Raw genomic sequence first — 21,755 nt, 5'->3', positions numbered from 1 at the left:
TATACAGTCACTAACATTCGAAAACTAGATAATGTACAGAGGAAGGCAGCAAGATTCATCTGCAGCAAATATAAGCGCACTGTTTCTCCCACAAATATGTTAGCAAGCTCTCGCCTCCAAACACAGCGATCAGAGCAAAACAAGCGCGCCTTAAATTTCTGTTTCAGCTACTTCGCAACCATTATAAAATTGGCCTATCATTGTACATCCGTCCATCAGACTCCCGCGTAACCCGGCACAAGCATTCACTCACACTGAAAGAGTTCTTTTACCGCAACGACACATTCAAGCACTCCTTTTCCCCACTTACTATAAGGGAATGGCATTGTCTAGATTACTTCCTTTACTAATGCGAAATCGTTACCCGTCTTTGCCTCAAAAATAGCAAATATGATGTGCTAACGCGGTAACGCTCTAATCCCCCAGAGGCATTACGCCACCAGTGGAAGCATGTTAGGGGCGAAGGGCTCACTACAGTGTTCGCTGTTATTTGACTGTGTACCACTACATTTCAAGTATAATTTCTCTTCTTTTTTGCGTTTGGTTTCTTCGTGTTGTCTGAGGTTAAAAATGGGGATTTGAATATTCTTCTTATTATAAGTGTTACAAGTGTGTTGTTCAAGGATATCAGCTCCGTATCCTTCCAAACTATACTTAAAGAAAATTGCTTTGTATATTTTTAGCTCTTATACTTTGTGATGACTGTCGTTGCACTATATTCTTGGTTCTGTTTTCTGTGCTGATATTTCGTTATGTAGCACCTGCATGTACAATATGTACGCCCAACTGCTATGGTCTCGGAACGAGACTGGCGGTATTGAAAATAAAATAAAATGAATAAGCAGTGCTCCCAAGAAATCTCGTCGCAGAAAAACGCCATCGAAAGCGAGTACATCCGCGTTATTCCTGAGCTACAGTCTTAAGAGCATATCTGTAGGAACGATCGAAATCCTGCCGCGAGAACATATGGGTGGTATATATGTGTGATAAAATTAGTTTATGTTAGCGATCAATTTTCGGGTATGTTGTCGAAATTTGTTCGAAGACATTTACATTACTCTCAACTTCACTCTAAAGCGATTCGGTGGTTCAGCTTCACCACAATGCCCTTGAGTGACTAGTCCATGCCAAAATGTTACGCACCAGTGTTCTGATCACGCACGCAGCTGCACTTTTTGCTTCTCACTGGCGGCGTGGCAGTGGTTCACGCTGGCGCCGTGTGCAAAGTGGCAGAGTATTGGCAGGCGTAACGGAAGACCGAATGCTGGCCGCTGACATCCAGCATAGTCGGCCATGCAGGTTCCTCTGCTTTACGGAGAGCAGGTAGTGTATCTAATCGCCGACAATTTTTCCAGGGCCACCGGTATTCCCAGTCCGCTTTCTAGGGATTAATGTCAAAGAATTAGTGAGCTCGATTTGTGGAAAATCTGGCGTCGTGTGCAAGAGATGGCACACAAAATGGTCATCGGCTCAAAAAAAAAAAAAAAATCATAGAATGCTCGGATTGACGCCGGGTTTTACGGGGAAGCTTTTGCGAACTAACTGTGCTTAAAAGAAAATAGGGTAAATTCGAGTCTGGGTGGTATCCGAACTCGGTGACTAAGGAGGGCGAGGTCAGCACGCATCCTCAACATAACCCCAGCTCGCGATGACTCTAGCTGACCCCCCCCCCAAAAAAGGGGGGGGGGGGGGGTGGCCAGGGAATTCATTGCGACCTCCGACTTAAATGCGTGTAACGGAGACATGTTCTGAGGCCTATCATGTATCATTTGAGCGTATTGATTGCAGAAGTGGCAGTTAGGCGAGCAGCAAAGTACATTCCCGCTAAGTGCCCTCTTTGCTGGGCGGTGCGAGCGGGCTGTGTTCCGTGTCATATAAGCGGAGAGAAGAAGAAGAAGACGCAGAGTGAAAAGGGATGATGGTGGTGATGGGGGTGATGATGATGATGATGATGATGATGATTAAGAAGAAGAAGAAGAGAAGGCTGCTGCTGCTGCTGCTGCTGCTGCTGCTGCTGCTGCTGATGATGATGATGATGATGATGATGATGATGATGGTGGGACGCGTTCGGAAATTGGACAGTAATGCTTCCAGTTTTCGAGATTGTGGGGAACCTTGGTGACCGAAGGACGTCAGTTTTATTCGCCCCACCTGGAGCTGTTTAACGTGCAGCGGCCGAATGCAGACTAGGCGGAACTTTTTTTTTCCGAGGGACACAGCTCATTCCTTTCGCTGCTGCCCGAACGTAGCACGGTCGTACTCCAAGTAGTATACATTTTCTAAAGCTAGGATACTTTACACTCGCAGAATGTGACATACGTCTTGTTGCCCCAGATAAAGCATTGTCCATTTGTACGTACGGACAGACGTCGTGCATGAAAACAGGGATTTTATCGTAGTCATCATATTCTGTGTTCTGGCCAAACTATTAAAAAAAAAGAATTAACCGGGAATATTTTTCGTAGTATTCGCCTTCGTCTGAAATACAGCCGGGAATCAGACCCGCTACGTCGACAATGGGATCCGTTTACGTGCTCGTAATTCTGACGTATAGCACGGAGTCGCTGATTTCCTTGTAACCTGCCGAATCGAAACGAGGAAAAGGGCTTCGTTGGCGGTAGCAGCGCTAACCTTCTCCGCGTTTCTCATGATCTCGCTCTCGAAGAGGTGATCGCGCCGCATCCCCTTCATTGTTCCTTTTATTATTTTTGGTCATTGCACGAACCGACCTTGTTCCACCTCGCGCGCGAATCCGTCTCGCTCGCGAGACTGCATGCATTTCCGCGTGTGGGAATTGCCTGACCGGAGCGTCCAGAGATTGGGCTCGGCAGGTAATTTTTCTTTTTTTCGGAGCCGAAGCGTACGCAGCGGCTGCCTAATGCACTCTAGGTGTTCACGGCGTGCGAATTAATCGGGCAGCCCGTTAGCCAATAGAATTATCCCGCATCCTTTGGCCAGATACGGTCGGAAACGCCCGCCCAACTACTCGCTACTCGGTGCTCACCGCTCCTCTTCTGTTTTCCTGTACTCACCTCGCCAACTCGTCCTCGCCGATTGAAGTTGGTAGTCAATTCACGGCCGGCTATGCCATTCCGGCGATCTCAAATTTGCGCAACCGGAAATAACGAAGTTCCAGGAGCAGCTCATTCGATTTGCGCGTTTCGACGGTGTGAGTACCGTTCAATATTTTCGCTTTCGTTTCTTTTAGGGCGGGCTCTTTCGGCCTGCGTAGAAATTTACCTCCTTACCAGTCAATCAACTGCGGCAACTCGCGCTCTCTCCGCGTGCCATATCCAGCCAAAAAAGGCTTGTTTCTTGATTCGCGCTCTTTTTTTTAAGCTTGGGAAGTTGCACCGTTGGCCACTGGAATTTTAATGCGTAAGAAAGAGCGTGAGAAAAATCTGACCCCAACGTCAACAGTTCAACTCCTTGTATCTGCGCAAAAAAGGCGTGATTCTGCAAGTTATTCGTTCGTCGTCTACAGCCCACTAGGTCCATAGCCCGCCGCGGTGGCTCAGTGGCTAAGGCGTTGCGCTGCTGAGCACGAGGTCGCGGGTTCGATTCCCGGCCGCGGCGGCCGCTTTTCTGATGGAGGCGAAAAGCAAAAACGCCCGTGTGTGCGAGATTTCGGCGCACGTTAAAGATCCCCAGGTGGTCAAAATTAATCCGGAGCCCTCCACTACGGCGCGCCTCATCGCCTGCGCTGCGTCGGCGCGTTAAACCCTGCAATCAATCAAAAACTAGGTCCATAAAGGAGACCTCTCGCATAGACCTCACATAAACCCGCGCCGATCGAGTGCATTCTTTGCCTCCGAAATTCCTTATTTCGTCCCTCCATCGATTAATTGACCTTCCCCTTCTTCTAGTCCCATCTCTAGGTATCCAGTCTGTCACCCTGGTAGTCCAGCGGTTGTCCTTTCGCCTGACTACGTTGGCAGCCCCAACTGCATCTCTTTGTAATGCTATGTGTAATGTTACCCTGCTCGTCTCTGAGTGCGTACATTCTGTCTGCCTATAGCTAGCTTCTTTGAGTTGCTCTTAAGCTGCCTCCTATTTCCGGTGTTTCTTAGATACTGTCATGTTGTACTCGCGAATGTCGTTCGTTTTACTCCTGTTAATTAATTACGACGGTTCGGCTAATTTAATGTGGTCCGCTGTACTCGAAGGTTTCATGTCCTTACATTTCGCAATTAGTTCCTTCGTTTTCCTAGTTGCTTTTCCAGTTTGTTGCCTACAGGCTACTTGACCCGCACCTGCTGCTAATTCTACGATTGCCGTTGTTAGGTTGTCATTTAGCATGTCTACACTATCATCGTCCTCCCCAGTTAAAAACCCGAATTTATTGTGAATGGTTATTTTGAAATCTTGCGTCCTGGCTCAAGCTGACTCCATGTCGGGTTTTTTTTTTTTTTTAATTTCCACAAGTCCAGTTCTTTCTCTTTGGAGATTCAGACTTACTTTGGATCTAACCATCCCATGATCGCTGCACCGAATGTTGCGTAGCACTTCCACGTCCTGCATATACCTAGGTTCTCACTTAAAATGAAGTCAATTTCGTTTTCTGCTTTACCGTTGGGACCTTTCCATGTCCATTTCCTATTCTTTAGTTTGCGGAAGGATGTGTTGATTATTCTGATCATGTTTCTCTCCGCAAATCCCAGCAGTGTATCTCCTCGACTGTTGCGACTGCCTATTCCAAAGTTTCCCACTGACCTTTCTCCCATTTGCTGCTCACCTACTTTTGCGCTGAAGTCTCCCATCACGATCGCGAACTGTATTGTTCCCTTCTTCATTGCTGATTCCACGTCCTCGTAGAAAATGTCTACAGCTTCATCATCGTAGCTAGTTGTTGGTGCATAGGCCTGTACTATCTTTAACCTGTGCCGCTTGTTTAGCTTGATCACAACGGCTGCGACCCTTTCCTTAACACTGAAGAATTCTTCCACGTTCCCAGCTATCTCCCCGTGGATCAAAAATCACACCCCGTGCTCTTATAATGTTTCCCTGCTTTCACACTTCCCATGCGTATGGTAACCAACCAGACTGTAGCCTGGTTAACCTCCCTGTCTTTCATGTACTGTATTTTCCTTCCTTATAACGTTTCCGTAGGGGCACCTTGTGTGTTCTTTATTGTTTCTTTTAGTTTTTTTTTAGTTAATAGCCTGAGTGTGTCGGATTAGATGGATCATTGGACGATTTTTAGTCTCCTTTTGTTTATTCTATTTTTACCAGTGATCTACGCTTGCATTACTACAAAAAAGAAATGCCCAGCACATCACCAGTTATGCATTTTTGTCTGACATAAAGCGGTGCGTGGTTGGTCGTGTGGACAAACTTTTGTTTTCGTTTATTTTTTGGTTGAATCGCCTGAGTGTGTTGTATCAGATAGACCATTGTTATTCTGTTAGTTCACTTGAGCTTTTTCTTAGCTAGGTCTGTCTGTGAGTGGCCAAACTTTAGCGACCTTTTGGCGTTTTTATGCATCACGTTGAGTGATATTGGACGTCTTTTGGTTTCATATTGTTTATTCTGTTTTCACCAATGATCTACATTTACACTATTACAAAAAGTAAATGCCTAGCACACCACCAGTTATGCATTTTCGTCTTACAGAAAGCGCTACGGGATTGGTTCCTGTGGACAAACTTTTGTTTGCATTTTTTTTTTCATTCTTGTCTTCATCGCTTGGGGGCGGGGTATTAAATTGACCTTTGGGATTTCGTTAGCTCATTTTTAGTCTTATTCAGTTTTTGGCTCTTTGTTTTTTCGGTTCATCTCGATCCTTCATGAGATATTTACATTTACACAATCACAACGACTTCATGGAGCAACCTCAGCAATTACGCTTTTTTCTTTTCATACACTAAGCTGGTTGTGCACTTTTCGCGGCTCGGATAACCGTCAAATAAGAATGCTTGCGGATTAAAACAAAAAAGGAGATTGATCAGACACAAAACCGTTCTCATCAGACCGTCCTGATCGCTTACTTTCCCGCATCACAGGTATGTGTGTAGAGAAGCCTGCGTTTGGCTGCTGAGTATTAAATTGACCTTTAGGGCAGTGCTTTGCTTTTTGAGGCTAGAGCAGGTTGCCTGCGAACTAAGAGCTTTGTGGGGAAGTATTCACAAAATGATGGGGTATGCGTGGTCTGCGGAAAAGAAACAGAAACTATGCGGCACATCGTGCTAGAATGTGAGGGTATCCATCCAAATCTACATGAAGGGAATATTGGGCTGTCAGAAGCCCTAGGATTTAAAGGTATCACAGAGGAAGTTAACTTCAAGGCTGTCGAGGGGACGAAAAGAAGGTTAGAATGCTGGTGGACGAAAAGCAGAGAGGGGAATATTGCCGAGGACAGTTACCACTTGTAACAGAAAAAAAAAAAGTATTTTGTGCCTAATAAGCTTTTTGTGCCTGCCCTAAGCACGCTAGTATTGAACCAAAAGTGTAAAACATAGGTATATTAGTCTTTTTTGGTAAGATGACATGTCATCACCCCGATACAAAGGGGAAACCAATAGAAATCATCATCATCATCATCATCATCGTATAAAATATAACTGATTCGTAGACGTGTTTAAAGTCTAATAATAATAATAATAATACATGTATTATTCGTGCGTTAAAAAAAATGGCGATGTCACCGTGTCAATTTCATAATGAAAACGGGAAAAATAAAGAAAAACGTAAAAGCAAAAAAAGCTACTGCGCCTCGGAAAAACTTGATCGGACGGCGTTCTGGCTCTGTTGATACGATGTTTGAAGCGGTCGAGTGCGGAGGGAATGTTCCTTCTATGCAACGAAACGTAAGGTTTCTGAAATTATGCAGCGCTGTAAGAACCCTTGAGCATCAATGGACTATTCGCAGAATTTTTACACAGTTTTTCCTGCTTTTATAGCCCCCGTGCAAGTTTCTCGCTGAAATTCGTCTGTCGTGCGGGTGACAAGGTTTCGACAATAATCAGAAAGCCATGGCACCCCACCATTCCTATCTCTCTCTCTCACTCGCTATTACGCATTTGAAGCGCATTGTTGTGTCATCACTTGGTCTCGTGTCGTTGAGATAAGGCTATGCGGGATAACGCTCTGACTGCAAAGCATATAAGTCGCCTGCGTATTGCTCTTGTAAAACTTGTTAATGGACCCGCCGCGGCGGCTGAGTGGCTACGGCGTTGTGCTGCTGAGCCCAAGGACGCGGGTTCGATCCCGGCCGCGGTGGCTGCTTTTCTGATGGAGGCTAAAAGCGAAAACGCCAGTGTGCCGAGATGTTGGCGCACGTTAGAGATCCCCAGGTGGTCAAACTTATCCCGGAGCCCTCCACTACGGCGCGCTTCGTAGCTTTGGTGTAGTTTTGTCGCGTTAAACTCCATAATCAGTCAAACCTCGTTACTGACAGTTGGGCGGGCAACTTGATGGGTGAACGCTTTGGGTAACCAATGGTCTCCGTGTAAGACCAGTGATGCAAAAATGCGATGGCGTTTCCCAGTAGTCATTGGAGTCTGTGTAAGGGAGCATAGGGATCGGGCTGGGCCGACCGAGCATGATGACAAGTTGGGTCGTTGTGTTTGATGGTGAGGAACCACGCTTACTATGATTGGCAGCCCTTCTGTTTTTAGCGAGTTGGGGCACTTGAGCGGCGGCTGATATTGTTTGCTTTTCGAGCGGACCACGCCTTCACTTGCAGCCTTATGCTTATATCTGCCCCACGATGATCGTAGCGCCGATGCCTGCTGCGGGAGGCAGAGGGAAGCGGGCAGTATCGGGAGCCGGCCGCCTTGCTTCAGCGCGCGAACATCCGGCGGCTGGCGACTTCGGCGTGTCGTTTTTGCCGCTCTTTGTCTTCGCCGTCCCGTCGGTCGCTTGACACCGCAGCGCGGTGCAACGGTGGTGATGCGCACTCGTGTGCGCGCGCATCTCCTCCGTCTCCGTCCGCTTCCGTCGGCGTCGAGAGGTTCTCGCCGGTGACGGACGGGGTGCACACCATTTCTTTCCCGCGCACGTCTCGTGGTCGTGCAAAGCGCCGCCGCAGGTCGCTGCAGGCGGTCTGCTCTCGGAGGTTTATGCCGTGGTCTCCGTCTGATCCCCCTGAAATTCCTCCCGACAGCATTCTCGGCTGGACCCTCGTCGAGTTCGCGGGCAGATTATTGGAAGTGCGTCGAAGAAGCGACTGGCGCCCAGTGGCGTGCGGAAACTGAGTGTCGCTGTTGTCATTTGCAGCGGTGGAGCTGCGTCTCCGATGGCGTGCCCGCCCTGCTCGTCGCTTTAGGTGTGCAGAAGAACGTGCGTGCAAGCTTTCGCTGGAAGCATTATCCTGCGATGCGTTCAGTAAGGGTTGCAGTGCGCGTCCGGACAGAAACGTGCCTTTTGGAAAAGACGGTGACTTTCAGGTGAACGGCAAGTTGCTCTTGGCCTGTGACTGGTGCTGAAGCCGTGTCCAAGAAGCAGAAGGAAAGAAAAAGGTGCACCAAACGTTCTCCTTACTTACTCTGAGATTCGTTGCGGGGTGAGTGTGCAGTTACGCGCAGTCAACTTTTACTTCGCAGCATTCGCTACCTGAAGTGTCGGCATTTGACGTTCAGTACGTCTTTGGAATACTTTGTGAGACATTTGAAACGCAAGAAAAAAAAAAAAAAACTTGGTTGAGTTCACGTTGGCTCAAGTGTTTTGGATCCCTGGTAGATCCGAAACGCCTGAAGCAGCACGTTTCTCAGTCAGTCGGTTTTTATTTGCAATTTTTTTCGCGTCTAGGCGTCGTCCGCCGCCACCCACCCATTTTCGTATTCCAGTTTAAGGCTTCCTGGAGCTGTTCGATCACGCGCACTTCGTGCTTTTATGGAGCCCTTGTATTTCTTTTTTCGCTTAAAATCATGACGCAGCGATCCAGCGAACGTTCGAGCAAACAGTTGATTGCAGATGCCCCGACTGAAAGTATAAAAGGAATCTTGAGCCTCTGCTCCCTATGAAGTAGACGGAACGAAAGGTGCAAATGCACCATTAACCAGTGCAAAGGTTTGCTACCGAGTTCGCCGTTGAGGTTTTAGTTATTGTTATAGCGGGGCAATGCTGTTATCCCTAAAATTCTGTCGTCTCAATTGATTGTTGCAATCGCCCGCGCGAAAGCTAACAAGCCACAGGGTAAATCGAATCGGTATCACTGCCCTCGGGGTGAGCATTTCAAATGCCTTAATTGGTATCTAGAGGAGAACGCTGACGCCGCCTGTCTTCAGTAACCCTTAATTGGTATCTAGAGAAGAACTCGGACGCTGCCTGTCTTCAGTAATCACGATTGATCGCCCCTCACACTTTGCAGGGGCAGCTCTCCCCAGTAACGCATCTCTTTTAATGCTTTTCCGGTTTGCTCGAAGAACGAAACCTTAACGTCTAATGTTCGTTCACGGAAACTAAACAGCGCTGCTATCTTAGGGTAACTTTTATTTGTCTGTCCAGAGCAGTGTTGAGTCGTGACAGCTCAAAACTGCTTTCGCAGCAGAAATTCTATGAAACAATAAAATACAGGGCTACTTCCGAGCAGGTCTGAGCCCCCCAAAAGTGACAAATAAAAGTGTCCTTTACTTTCGAATCCCTAGCTCTGCGATGTTTTACGAAAAATAAATAAAATAAATGCTGTTGTATTCAAGAATTTTGCCATTTGGTTCACTTGGAAGGATTTCGATATATTGCGTACCCCTTGACAACGCACGATGGTACAGTGCGAATTGTGGAGAGATTTCGCAAAATACACGCGCATTTTTGTCGCTTAAAGTCCAACCTGGGCACTTTTGCTCTGGGCATTTCTTTCGGCTTTCTGCAGCTTGCCGTAAACGTTGTCCCTTTTTCAACCGCTGTGCATACAAATGGCAAGTGAACTGGTCCGTAGCTGTCGTGTCCGTTTCCCACCACAGAAGCCCCGGGCGTGTACGCGTCTCGCTCCCTCAGCCGACACTCGTGCTGCTCGTCATAATGAATGAGGCGAAGTCCCGCTCGTCGCCGATGTACATCCGCCTATATCTATATAGCTCACGATCCGTGTACGCCTACCCCGTGTCGTGTACACGGGCCATGCTCGGGCCGTGGATGACGGTCCCTCGGTGCCGGGTCGCTGATGATCGGCGCGAAGGCGTGTTTCCTCCCGCGGTGTTGCGAGGGAGCGCCGCCAGCCGATTCCCGGTGACATTCGTCCGGCCCGCTTCCGGCGTTACCGCCGCTGATAGCGCTGTGACGCCATCCCCCCTCCTCCTCCTTTTGCTAGATTTTCTATTGCACATAGCCTTTTCCCTTGAGCAGCTTTGTGTTCCCTGTTACATATTGTGATGCGCCTACAGATTGCGCTTCTATGTATACTGGTGACCGTAAAATTATAGGACCATTCCACAGGCCTAAACACCGCACGTGTGATGAGTGCCCGCTAGCGGGGGTTTCAGCTTCTAGAATCACCCTAATTCGTCTGTAAGTACGTTCAATTATTTCAAACGTCTGCTGTGCCATGAGCCGAAAGTAATGGAACGGGCTATGCTGTACTAGCGTGCTTGGTAAGGGCGCGGAACACTCTGTAAACCGGAATTTGCTACGATGTGCACTCTTGCGGCGCAGCAGTTGTGGCCTCCTTTGACGTTTGACGTTAGAGGCGTCGCGTAATTTTTCCAGGCCGACATTCTGGTATGAAAACGCACACCGCTGTCAGCGCAACAATCGACATTCAGTCGACGACGTCAGCGTGCACTATTGCTCCAGCTGGTTTGACGCCTTCCCCCCCCCCTCCCCCCCTCCCCCCTCCTTTTGCATATTATATACACTCCATACTTGGCTCCAGCTACCATTTCCATTCGCCGCAATCTTATCCCGCTCGTCGCACCCTTTGGGTAATACGTTTTCCGGCGCGATCGGACCCAATGTCGTCGTGTCATCGCCATCAACATGACCATTTCCTCGCCAACGTCCAAGCGCAGAGCGACCATGTGCGAGCGCTCGTTCGAGATCCAGCAGTGCTCGTCATCCTGCTCTCCACAAAGGAACGAGGGGCCCCTCTACCGTCGCCTCCTTTACAAAAGTAGCGGAGGCGATGCCTCTACTCTTCTTAAGAGACAGTGACGGAGGAGCGCGTGGCAGAATGGAGCGGTCCCTCGCTAGCAGCGGAGTGGCGCCGATCGCTCTCCTCAAGGGGAGCGGTGACGTATTGTCCGGCAGATTGAACAGCGCGTGATTACGATCCCTTTACTCAAGGGCCACAGTGCCGTGTCACGGGGATCTTCCTCGCCAGTGTGACGAGCGGATGGAGGGGAAAGCGAAACCTTTTTTAGGAGCCGGCGAGGTCAGCCTATATATAGGCTAGGCTAGCCTAGCCGCCTGACTGACCTTTACTCCAGATCGGTGTGAAAATGATGTAACAATTTTACTGAGAGAGATAGGGTGGAGGTGAAACGATTCCGTGACAATGGTTACACCGTCCTATTCAGTCTGTTTCCTGTTCAGACGAACTTTTAACAGCACTTCAGTTGCGTGACATGCTGTTCCTGAAGATGCCCAAGGGCCAAGAAGTTCGCGTAAGGAGATGTGCACGGTCGGGGGCAGGACCAGCGAAACCTTCCCTGTGTTTCTTGCTGTTTCACAACGAGGACACGCGCAGATAATGTGTTTGCGGTTCTCGCGGACTGCGCAGTTCGGGTAAAGAGGGGAGGCAATCTGAGGCTGCTTAATGCACACCTGTTTCGTGTAGGCTGCGTTGAATATTATGCAATGCACTTCGCCGTGCTTACAGAGTTTGCTCGACATTCGTAATGGGCAGACAGGGCCGATTGTGTGTGGCGGCCCGGAAAGTCTTGCTGGGGTCGGTTCAGGTCGAACGCTGAATGCTCGTGGCAACCTGGAAGCAAAGCTTGACATTCTTTGCGAGTCTCAAGGCTGCTCCCGCCTTTCTCTGTTCAAGTCGCAGTTCTAGGGCACGAGCACCATTTTCGCGGAAGGAGGAGGAGTGTGCGTGTGTGTTTGCTTGTTCATGAATACTGTGGTTGTCGTATAATCATTACAGCTGTCATAAAAACTTCGTGGGGTTCTTAAACATGGGCCGAGGTAGCCTCTCGGGTCGCGCGCAACGAAGGGATGATGTCAAACTTGCTGAGGAAGAGCCGACGCTGAGCAGTTGACCCGGACCGGCATCCTTAAAAAAACCGCCCGACGCAGCATTTCCTGTTCATATAGGACTCGTTATCTTGTGGACTGGATCATTATAAAATAATCGCAGATTAGGAACCCGTGAAGACCTGCTGGCTAATTCACTGCACAGCTGAGTATGGGCCTGGAGTCTCTCTTACAGAAAGGTGCTTGAGCTTCAGTTAAACCCATTCCTACCGCTGGATGTGCCAAGGGTAGGAACCGCCAACGCCGTACGGTAAAAAAGGACGTTCGAAATCAGTAGTGCACCCGACCTTTTTCGTATTGCGCATCCCATGAAAACGCAGCCGTCGTGACAGGTGGTTTGTATAGCAGCCACCGGTATATCAGCGCGACACCTTCCTTATCCGTAAATAAAACCACCACGGAGGGATATATGGTGTCGTTGACGAGCCCGCGAATCGTCGCTGTTTACGAGTTGCCGCCGTGTTTGGAACTTTTTCGACGCAAGCAGCTTCCGGTGGCCAGCTCGGATAACCGCTTTGAGCGTGCCTTCGCGATTAATCACGCCATACCAGCGTCGTACAGCAGCACCGGTAGCCCGCGTCAAGTATGGCTTGTAAGCGGCGGAATTCTTGGGTGTATTCATTACAAACGCGAATAAGCATAAAACCCGCGCACAAACGAGCGGACGAGGTCTCCGGGTGGTGTTCGTGAGGGCGATAAAACCGGACTCTCAAGTGGCGGCGGGCCGTGAAGGCCGCGCGGGATACTTAACCTGAGTCATGCATCTGTGTTCCTTTTGACTTCTTGGAATCGTTCATTACAGGCGTTTTCGCATCCGGGATGGGCGTGGCAGTGTGTCGAATCGCTTCCATGACACTGCAACGGCAGCGACTACTAATCTAGGTGGGGCATTGTTTGTCCGCGATTACGAAATACCTCTCCCCCCCCCCCCCCTCTTTTTTTTTTTTTCTTCGCGTGAATGTCCAGGACACTTTCTCTTCTTAGAGTTAGTCCAGTGGACATTGCGAACAACGGATGTCCGATGGATTTAAAGTGTATCGCTAGTCTTCATTGCTGCATTCCGAAATATCTCGACTAAGCCTTTCCAGGGGGCAATATACGACGCTCCGCCCGTAGCGCAAGCTGTCGTGTATTGTTGCGAAAAGAGTGCGTGGTGAAATCGAAGGTGATCGAAAGGCGTGGGGCGAAGCTCGGCTCCTTTAATTAAGCCGACTGCGATGACAGATACCGGAAGCGTTCGTTGGGAGTCGAGTCAGTCTGGTAGTGAAGGAACGAGGCCCCTTTTTCTCTTCTATAGGGCTTCCTCCACAGTCGTGTCTGTGCGGCGCCGCTGTTCTCAATGCAAATGATTGTCGTTAGAGGCTTCCAGCTCCGATTCCATTAGGTTACCTCTCATTCCCGCAGCTCTCGAAGACGTGCTATCGACGTAAAGAGACCGCGCCACGGGGAAGTGCCGCCTCACCGCCGCGAACAGGCGTGTCAGGAGATATTGTACCTCAATCTAGGCTTTTTACGCTCGACACAGGTGCGGTATACGATGGTGCGTTCGAGCCAGTTCCGCGCCGTGGGCGCGAGAGAAAGCGAGATACATTTGCGATAACTCGTTCGCGGAAACGGCGCAAATCGACTGGCGGATGCAAGTGGGAAGTAGACGGACTGAGGACTTACGTCCTTGTCTTGCCGCTTTTTATTTTCGGTGAATGCTTAGCGCTCTCTTTTGCTGAAATGTGCGATAACAAGGATTTCGTGCTTCGTTTCCCTAACGTATCCTGGTTTTATGCCCATTGTCCGCCCAGTTTCCTCAGCTGTGTTATCGACGGAAGTAGCTTAATAGCGTAGCCGTCTAAACCGGCGAGCAGTTTGCGTTTGATTCTCTGTCATGCCTATATGCAATGGTGAGCGCGATGCTTGAGGCTGTGGCGTCGAGTTTTTTTTTTTTTTGTTTCTTTCTTTCTACAAGCTTTCTACCAGCGTCGGTGAATTCATACGTATCGGCCTGGTTTCAATTCGTTCTCCGGGTGCCGCCTCCGAATCCTACGGCTGGCGTTACACCACCTGGACTTGTATATAAGTAATAGCAAATTTACGTTTTCGTCTCGTACGTACAGGCTGATGAGTCGCAGGAGAAGAAAAGGCGGTTCTAAGCCGCAGACCCTTTATTATTTCTTAGCTTTTAGATGGTGCACTCGAAGTACAATTTTACCAGGTAGAACAGTGTGGCAAGAGGAGCAGACATTTACACAAATTACTATGGCATACATTTCGCGCAGTTGTCCATCTGAGCACATCGATAAATTAGCACAATCACGCTCGTACTTCTGTGAAGGGGATGAGAGTGGGAAATGTATACGTGCTTTACCCAAGTTTATTTTTGGCAGCAGGCATTGTGCTTAGGTGCCCCTCACTGTAACTTTTTTTCCTGTTGCTTCCGTATAGCGTAACCCGTCACGACTGCTCTGTGGCTAAGCAGGGCTGCTGAGCACGATGTCGCGATAGCTCGATGTCACCTGCAGTCGCAGCTGCTTTTCTGGTGCAGGTGAAAAACAGCAACCGCCGTCGTGTACGGGGTACGGGCCCATGTAAACGGTTTCCTGGTGGTCTAATTTAATACACCCAAGCTACGCGTGTGCCGCGGAGTACACGTGTAGCTTCGGTGCATGAAACTGCAATTCCGTAGCTTTTAACGGGGCATGGGTGATTTTCTGGGACGAATCATGGAGTGTGTCCGAGTGGAGCTTCCCCTCACAGAAATTGAACCATGTCAAGAACCAGAAGGAGCTTCGGCCGTCGGCCACTTTGCCATACAGGAAGCCTTTTGTAAACGTTCTTTTCCTGGCGCACGCTTATTGCAGAAAAGAGGAGGGCGGGTGTCGGTACGGGGGCTTGCTCCCATTGTTGGTGCGTTCCATTGTGCTGTGCCCTCAAAGTCTGCCAGCGGAAAATGTGCACTTAACACTGACGTGCAACGGAAAAGTTTTCGTCCGCCCGCAGTGCAGCCTGACGGCTTCAAAGGTACGCGCCGTACAGCTTTCTCAAAAATTTCCAAGTTGAAGCACGATTCGTCCTGACCGGTTAGTGGGTCGACAGTGCTATAATGACAATGTTCTCACCATCGATTTCCGTATCAAAACAAAGTTGTAGTGACTGCAGTTTCAAATAAAGTCATCCGTTGTATTAGAAAGCTTTTGAGAAAATAAAATAGTTAACCGCCTCTTGGGCTTCCCTCGAAGTATTCGACTCACCTGCGCCTCACATCGTGTTGTCGAATAATTCGCTCCCAAGCTTTTCAGGGCTGCAAACTTAGCTCAGCTGGAAGTGCGATTGGACTCGGCACACGAGGGCCGCACTCGTGAACTCTGCTGCAGGACAAAATGTCGGAACTGTTGAGCTTTTGCTGAAGCCGTATGTCCTTGTAGCTGGTTTTGGGTGAATAAGAATTCTTCAGCGGAGCTAACGTGGGGTGCCGCCGCGATTTTGTTGGTGCCATCTGGGCTCGAAAAGGGTACGATATGGGCGGGGGAAGCTGTGGTAGTTATTTAACAGCAGGCACATGCCACAACTGGCAGTTACGTCATAGTTGAATCATGACCGAAAGCGATGTTACTTCTGCTTGCGACGACACGTCCACTACAGGTAGCGCGATAAACCATGACGTTAATGCAGTGCAATTGAGTAAAGGAGCGGTGATTCCCGAACTCGTGGTTCGTGCCACCGAAGAAAGACTAAAGCCAGAGGATAAAGCGCGTTACCGCCACGCCGCAGAAACGCACTACCTGCTTCACTTGTCAGTCACGTCTTACTTACAGCCTGCCTCAAGTTCGTGCGGCTGTAGATGCTATACAACTATTAATCAACCAAGCAGTGACGGTGAAATATTTCAGTTATTCTGCCACTTTTCCCGTCGCAGCAGAGTATAGGCACGTTACACCGGACCGAGGCCGCTGTGAGCGCAGCACTTTTCCTACTAAAGTTGTCTGTAGCGCACGCTAGGGTATCGGTGAAGGAGTGGGGATTCCTCGACCCGTTGTCACCCACTGCCTGCAGCATGCCGTGCCAACGATCTATGGGGTTGACACTGAGACACGGTGCAAAGAAAGACGGCCGTTATGAATGCATCGGTTCCTCCCTGCTATTTGTATTATCTTCGATCTGACTGGTCGGCTACAATATCAACAGCTAACGTATTTTCGTCTTCGCCACTTAGGCTGTTCGTTCTTATCGGCCTTGTTATCATGACGTTATCTTATATGCCTTCTTTGTGTGGGCGTCCGTGCGTGACTCGTGATAATCCCGGCTGTTGCTATCTAGAACAGGGCGCCGACACTTACGTAATATGAATGCTACGACAGCGCAACGTGCCTATACATAGATCCACTTTTCCCGCAATCAGCGCATCTAACTCTCCTTGACCATCTACGATGGCCTGGTCAGCAGAAGTAACATGGGGTCCTGGGATCTTGGCAGGACATCTGCCACCATCCCTCTGCGCAGGTCGAACCACCCCTGTTCGCGTCGTAGCTGCTACCCTGCTGCGTGCAGCTGGCGAGATAGGTTACCGTGGAGTGTCTTGTCATTTTCCAATTAAATAACGTTCCAATTTTCCCCGAACTATCCAACGCGACATTTGGAGGTTACAGCATCGTTAGTCAGCCTTCGTTTTTGTTTTCTGTTTTTTTTTTTGTTCTGTTGTTGTTGTGCATACTCTATTTCCTGCCCTGTGTAATTAGTTTCGATCTGGATTACAAGCATCGGCCTTCTCATTAGTCGACGTGCGGTGATTTCTCGCCTGCCTCCCCGTAATCGCTTTTCATCTCGTTCCGCACGGTAAGTACTCACGGAAACCGTGAGAAGAAAGGCAGAAGGTCCCAAGCACAGCTAACTGCTGGTATCGCCGTGTCTGTCCGCGTTATGAAATCCGCGACCACGATTGGTGCTCCTCCTTTTCCTTAGCATCTCTGCCCGTGCAAATTCTTCTGTTTCCGGGTCTACAGTCACACCTTGCCTGGATTTGTATGTTCCGGCGTAGCGTAGAATTTTCCCATCTGATCTTTATAATGCTGCTACATAACATTGCCTAGCCGTACACTCTAATAATCCCAGACGGTGCCGCGGTTCAGCTCCACCACAGTGCACTGGATCCGTGCCGCCGGCGAAGCAAATTCATATTCGACGATTTATACGACGCCCATCATACGATTTGGCTTCCGCGGTAGGGTATCACCCTATGCAAGCATTACGCTCTGCACTGCTCAGTGCTACAGCGCAGGAGACATTTTTGAGTCAAATTGTATGCCCGTTGATGTCATTCGCAGAATTAGCTTGGTTAACGGCATAGATCGTTCCCTCGGGTGCTACGTGGTGAAGCTGAACCGCGGGAGTGTCGTAGAATGTACAGTCAAGGACAAACGAAACGCAATCACGAAAATGTGAACCGGAAAGCACAAATAGCGCGATTTTTTTTACCTTGCAGGTCAAATTAATGCGTGGCCTAATTGCATTAACTTAGTTGGAAAATGTGGCTTTCCCAATCCAAATGTACCAATAGCGAATGCGTGACCTCCACGAAAAGTATTTTTTGAATTTCGCGGGTTCGCACTTCATTTGTCCATGTATAACCACAACTTGCACTGTGCATGGTTGCATTGCTCACCCAAAATTATTTACCTTTTGGTGCCGTTTTGCTGATCTGGACATCATACAGGACGTGCTGAGGGCGTAATCACTTCGGGCAGTATGCGTGTGTGGATTGGCTGCAGAACGTAGTCCATAATCGTGGATGGCGCTGCGGATGAAAAGTCATGCCGTTGAGCCAGATGCAAAAGTCATAGCCCGCAAATGCGGTACAGAAGCCGGCAGTAGGCATGTGGTTTCTGGATATTTTGAGGCCTGATAGCAGTTTTAAGCTTACGTTACTGAGTGCAGTAAATGTTGAAGTAGTTATAAGGGTGAATAGGAGCAAGGACAAGTAATACGGCAGGACGAGCGCTGTCATGTCCAGGGCTCGTCCTGTCGTCTTTCTTGCCCTTGTTCCTTTTCGCGTGTTAACTACTTCAATATGACCTGCGAAATAGCCCGAAAGTACACTTTGCTATGTACAGAGGGCAACGCGCTTGTCTATAACACAGGTTTTGTACTTATAGGTTTATATTGCCTCGGCCGAAAAGCATTTGAAGAAAACTATTGTGTCATTCTGAAGTCTCAGCCATATATTTTGACCTCAACGCTTTTTGTGAAAAGTTTGAGTCCTCAGTTTTGAGAAATAACCACTTGAATTTGGACTCAGTATTATAGACAAAGGTGTTGCGCACTTTTTTTTTTCCTTGTACGATTATACGATGTCAGTCGTCATATTCCACGCCATAACTTTTGCGGGGGATGACTTGGCGCTGATTTTTTTTATGTGTTAAGCGTTTATTTCGCTGGTTGATTCAACAGGTGTCACCGACAGGCACAAGCATCCCCTCACCATATTCGTCCATAGCAATCGTGTAGCCCTACTTCGCGGTCCGTGTCAATACAGCGGTACTGGCTACGAACTCAAATCTCCGGCGTGTCGTTTCTGCAACTTCAGTGTCTAAAGTTTTAGGAAGTCCGCCCCATTTGCCCCCTTTTTTTTTCTTTTATTAGATTATTTAGCCCTTCCAGGCGGCGCACAAAAGTAAGCTTGCTCCCACGCTACTTCTCTGCAGGAGCGAGCCGAATGTATATATCACTTGTTCGCCCAACTTTGGGAACGTCACTGGTGCATTCCCTTTGGAGTGCTGAAGCCTTCCTCTGCGAAACGGACGCGGCGCTTGGGATTCGCAATAACACCGTCTTTTCCTCCGCGTTACGAGCATGACGTGACTGCACTTGGCTTACTTTTCTCATTACACTCCGTCGGAGCGAGGAGGTGCCACTGTGAACATCGCTGCTCCTCTGCCACGGCTTTGTCGCTGTACAGCGCCGCTCCTTTTGAATGGAGGCCCAGAGGAGGGGGGAGGGGAAGCAAATTATTCGGGAGAATAGCACGTGGGCGCCGTCGTGGGTGGCGGCACGCTTTGTGCGCTTCTGCTCCCCTTTGTGCTCGTCTAAATGAGGCGCCTGTATGGATACATGGCTGCAAATGGAAGGGGAGTCCGGCTGCTATGAATACTACGCCGAGGATTCAAATCGTAAGCACACCGAGATTGCTCCGCCGTCACCAGCTTCCCAAACTTCGTACGTTCGTGGGATTTGCGCGTGGCCTCTGGCGTGCCTCTGGCGTGCCTCTGTCATTTATGCGCCGTCTTGAAACGCATAGCGGGGCTACTTTTTCTAAGGACTCGTCGTGGCTCGCGGATTTGAGGCTCCGCACCGTGCTTATACTGCTTGATCTTTTTTTCTTCTTCTTCTCTTACTCCTAATACGTTTACTGTGGGTAATGGTGCGACTTAAAAGCGTCCGCTTGTCGTACACACGTGCCGATCTGCCGCCGTGGTCCCGAGCAAGCGATCTCACGCACGCGCGTCTTGTTTGTGCTTTCATGGAAACGGGGTAGACGGAGCAGCGTGGTTGCCCTCATTACCGTCCTGGAGACCTCCTCCCGGTCCTGCTCGTCTTCCTGCCCCGTTGGTGGACTGGCGCTGGGGATCGCGCCTTCTATTCGCCACAATAGGTTTGACGCTCCGCACAGGACAACTGTACTTCGGGGCAACAGGAATTAAGGATTAGGTTTTTACTGCGAAGCAGTATACCTCCTACCATCCGAGGAAATTTTCGTGTCCGCGTCAGCAGAAAACTCCCAGGCTACTAGTGGCTACACATTGAAACATCCCAGGCTACATCTGGCTACTGGCTGCACCCAGTCTACCCACACAAACCACGGGCACCGCCAGGGATCGAACCTGAACCCGAAGAGAAGCGGAGCGAGAGCCCGTCGTCTTGCCGACTCAGCTACGCCCACCCACACGGGGAGACAGACGGTGGTTTTGTCTTCAGCGCATGGGGAGGGGGAGGGCGCTTTTTGGAAGCGACACATCAAACAAGAGTGAGGGGGAGGCAGCGAGAGAAGTGACACCATAGTCGCGCGTGCCGCCCTCCTCTCCCTTCAAAGGACGCTCCTCTCTGTTTCTTTCTGCCGACGCACGACCGGGCTAGAGCGGCGGCGCCTGCCGCTCTGGCCCTGCCGTGGCCGACACTGCTGCGTTCGGGACTCCACGGCTGGCAGAGTCTGTGGTTGCACTCTTTTATGAGCCACGTGTGTGAATTCAAGTGACGCCGCATGGGTAATCGTTGTGGGTGTCATTTACAGCTTCGCTTTCCAACCACCTTCACGGGGTGGATTGGAGCCAATTTTTTAAACACTAAAGTTTTAATTCCGTATACCCGAAGATTTCGCTGACGTCATATCCGTCATGGAAGTGACGCGAGTACAACGAAGCAAGCGGCCTGTAAAGGCTGCACCCCTGCATACAGAGTCTTCTTGCGGGGAAGCAACCTTTAGAACCAAAGAGTACGTTATCTGGTTATTCTTAGGGTTGTTCGTTTTCGGGTTTTATAGTTTAACGCGAAAGTGTTTTATGCCGCGATACCCCAAGATTTCACTTACGTCATATCCGTCACGGAAATGACACCAGTACACCTTTGCCAAAGCGACCAGCCAGCAGGACGTCGCTCGCCAAGCACTCCCACAAGACAGCCGCCGACCCGGAAATCATGCTCAGCTGCAGATTTCCTTGCACATTTCACTTTCGTGTTTGACCGATTCCTATGACAGAGGAATCAACCACAGTTTTTTCTTGCCTTATTGATTTATTTTTAATTTGCTCAGTAATTCATTCTAGACATTCATTTATTAATTTATTCGTACATATTGCAGTCCTTTAAGGGCTATAATAGAAGTGGTTATAATACCGAGCGACGAGTGGAAGTGCGACATTTGAGGGAATGAAAAAAAAAAAACACGCTCACACAAGCGCGTACGCACGCACGCACTGTAATTTCATATAATGCGTATAGAAAGAAGAACAATATGCAGTTCCATTCAGTACAAAATGCCCATACCCGTAGATGCCAATATACAGGGAATAAACGAGCCGCCATTATATAATCAATAAGTGGGCACTGTAGCACGGGGCACACAGAACAAGGAATTGGTTGTTGAAACATCAGAAATTTGTTTATCGATAATGTCCTAATGTCACACGGCAGCATGTTCCACTGTTCTGTGGAACTGTCGTTCTTGCTTGAAGTGGGTCCTTCCATTCCAAAATGATTTGGAATGGAAGGATCCTCTTCAAGCAACGAGAAGTGTGTGCTTCAAGCAACGAGTTATTATTGTATTTTATTGTACGAAGGACCCGCCGCGGTGGCTGAGTGGCTAAGGCGTTGTACTGCTGAGCCCAAGGATGCGGGTTTGATTGCTGGACGCGGCAGCTTTTCAGATGGAGGCGAAAAGCGGAAACACTCGTGTGTCGGGATCTCGGCCCACATTAAAGATCCACAGGTGGTCAAAATTAATCCGGAGCCATCCACTACGGCGCTCCTTGTAGTCCTGGTGTTGCTTCGGCGCGTTAAACAACCCCATAACCACTGTGTGTGTGTGTGTGTGTGTGTGTGTGTGTGTGTGTGTGTGTGTGTGTGTGTGTGTGTGTGTGTGT

The 21,755-nt window shown here is 49.2% G+C and overlaps 1 protein-coding gene across 2 annotated transcripts in view; it reads left to right on the top strand.

The window, feature by feature from the left end:
* The window catches only part of Efa6 (Exchange factor for Arf 6), a gene marked incomplete in the record, with an annotated part of 221,222 nt that overhangs the window by 90,262 nt on the left and 109,205 nt on the right, over window positions 1-21,755 (top strand). The window contains 1 exon segment of one of the 2 annotated variants that reach the window (XM_077686124.1): window positions 7,958-8,459. 2 annotated transcript variants of the gene reach the window in all.

Source organism: Haemaphysalis longicornis, unplaced genomic scaffold (assembly GCF_048455015.1).
Source record: "Haemaphysalis longicornis isolate Haplotype H1 unplaced genomic scaffold, Haemaphysalis longicornis Haplotype H1 scaffold_1, whole genome shotgun sequence".
NCBI lineage: Eukaryota > Metazoa > Arthropoda > Arachnida > Ixodida > Ixodidae > Haemaphysalis > Haemaphysalis longicornis.
This window is presented reverse-complemented; position numbering and strand designations above follow the sequence as displayed.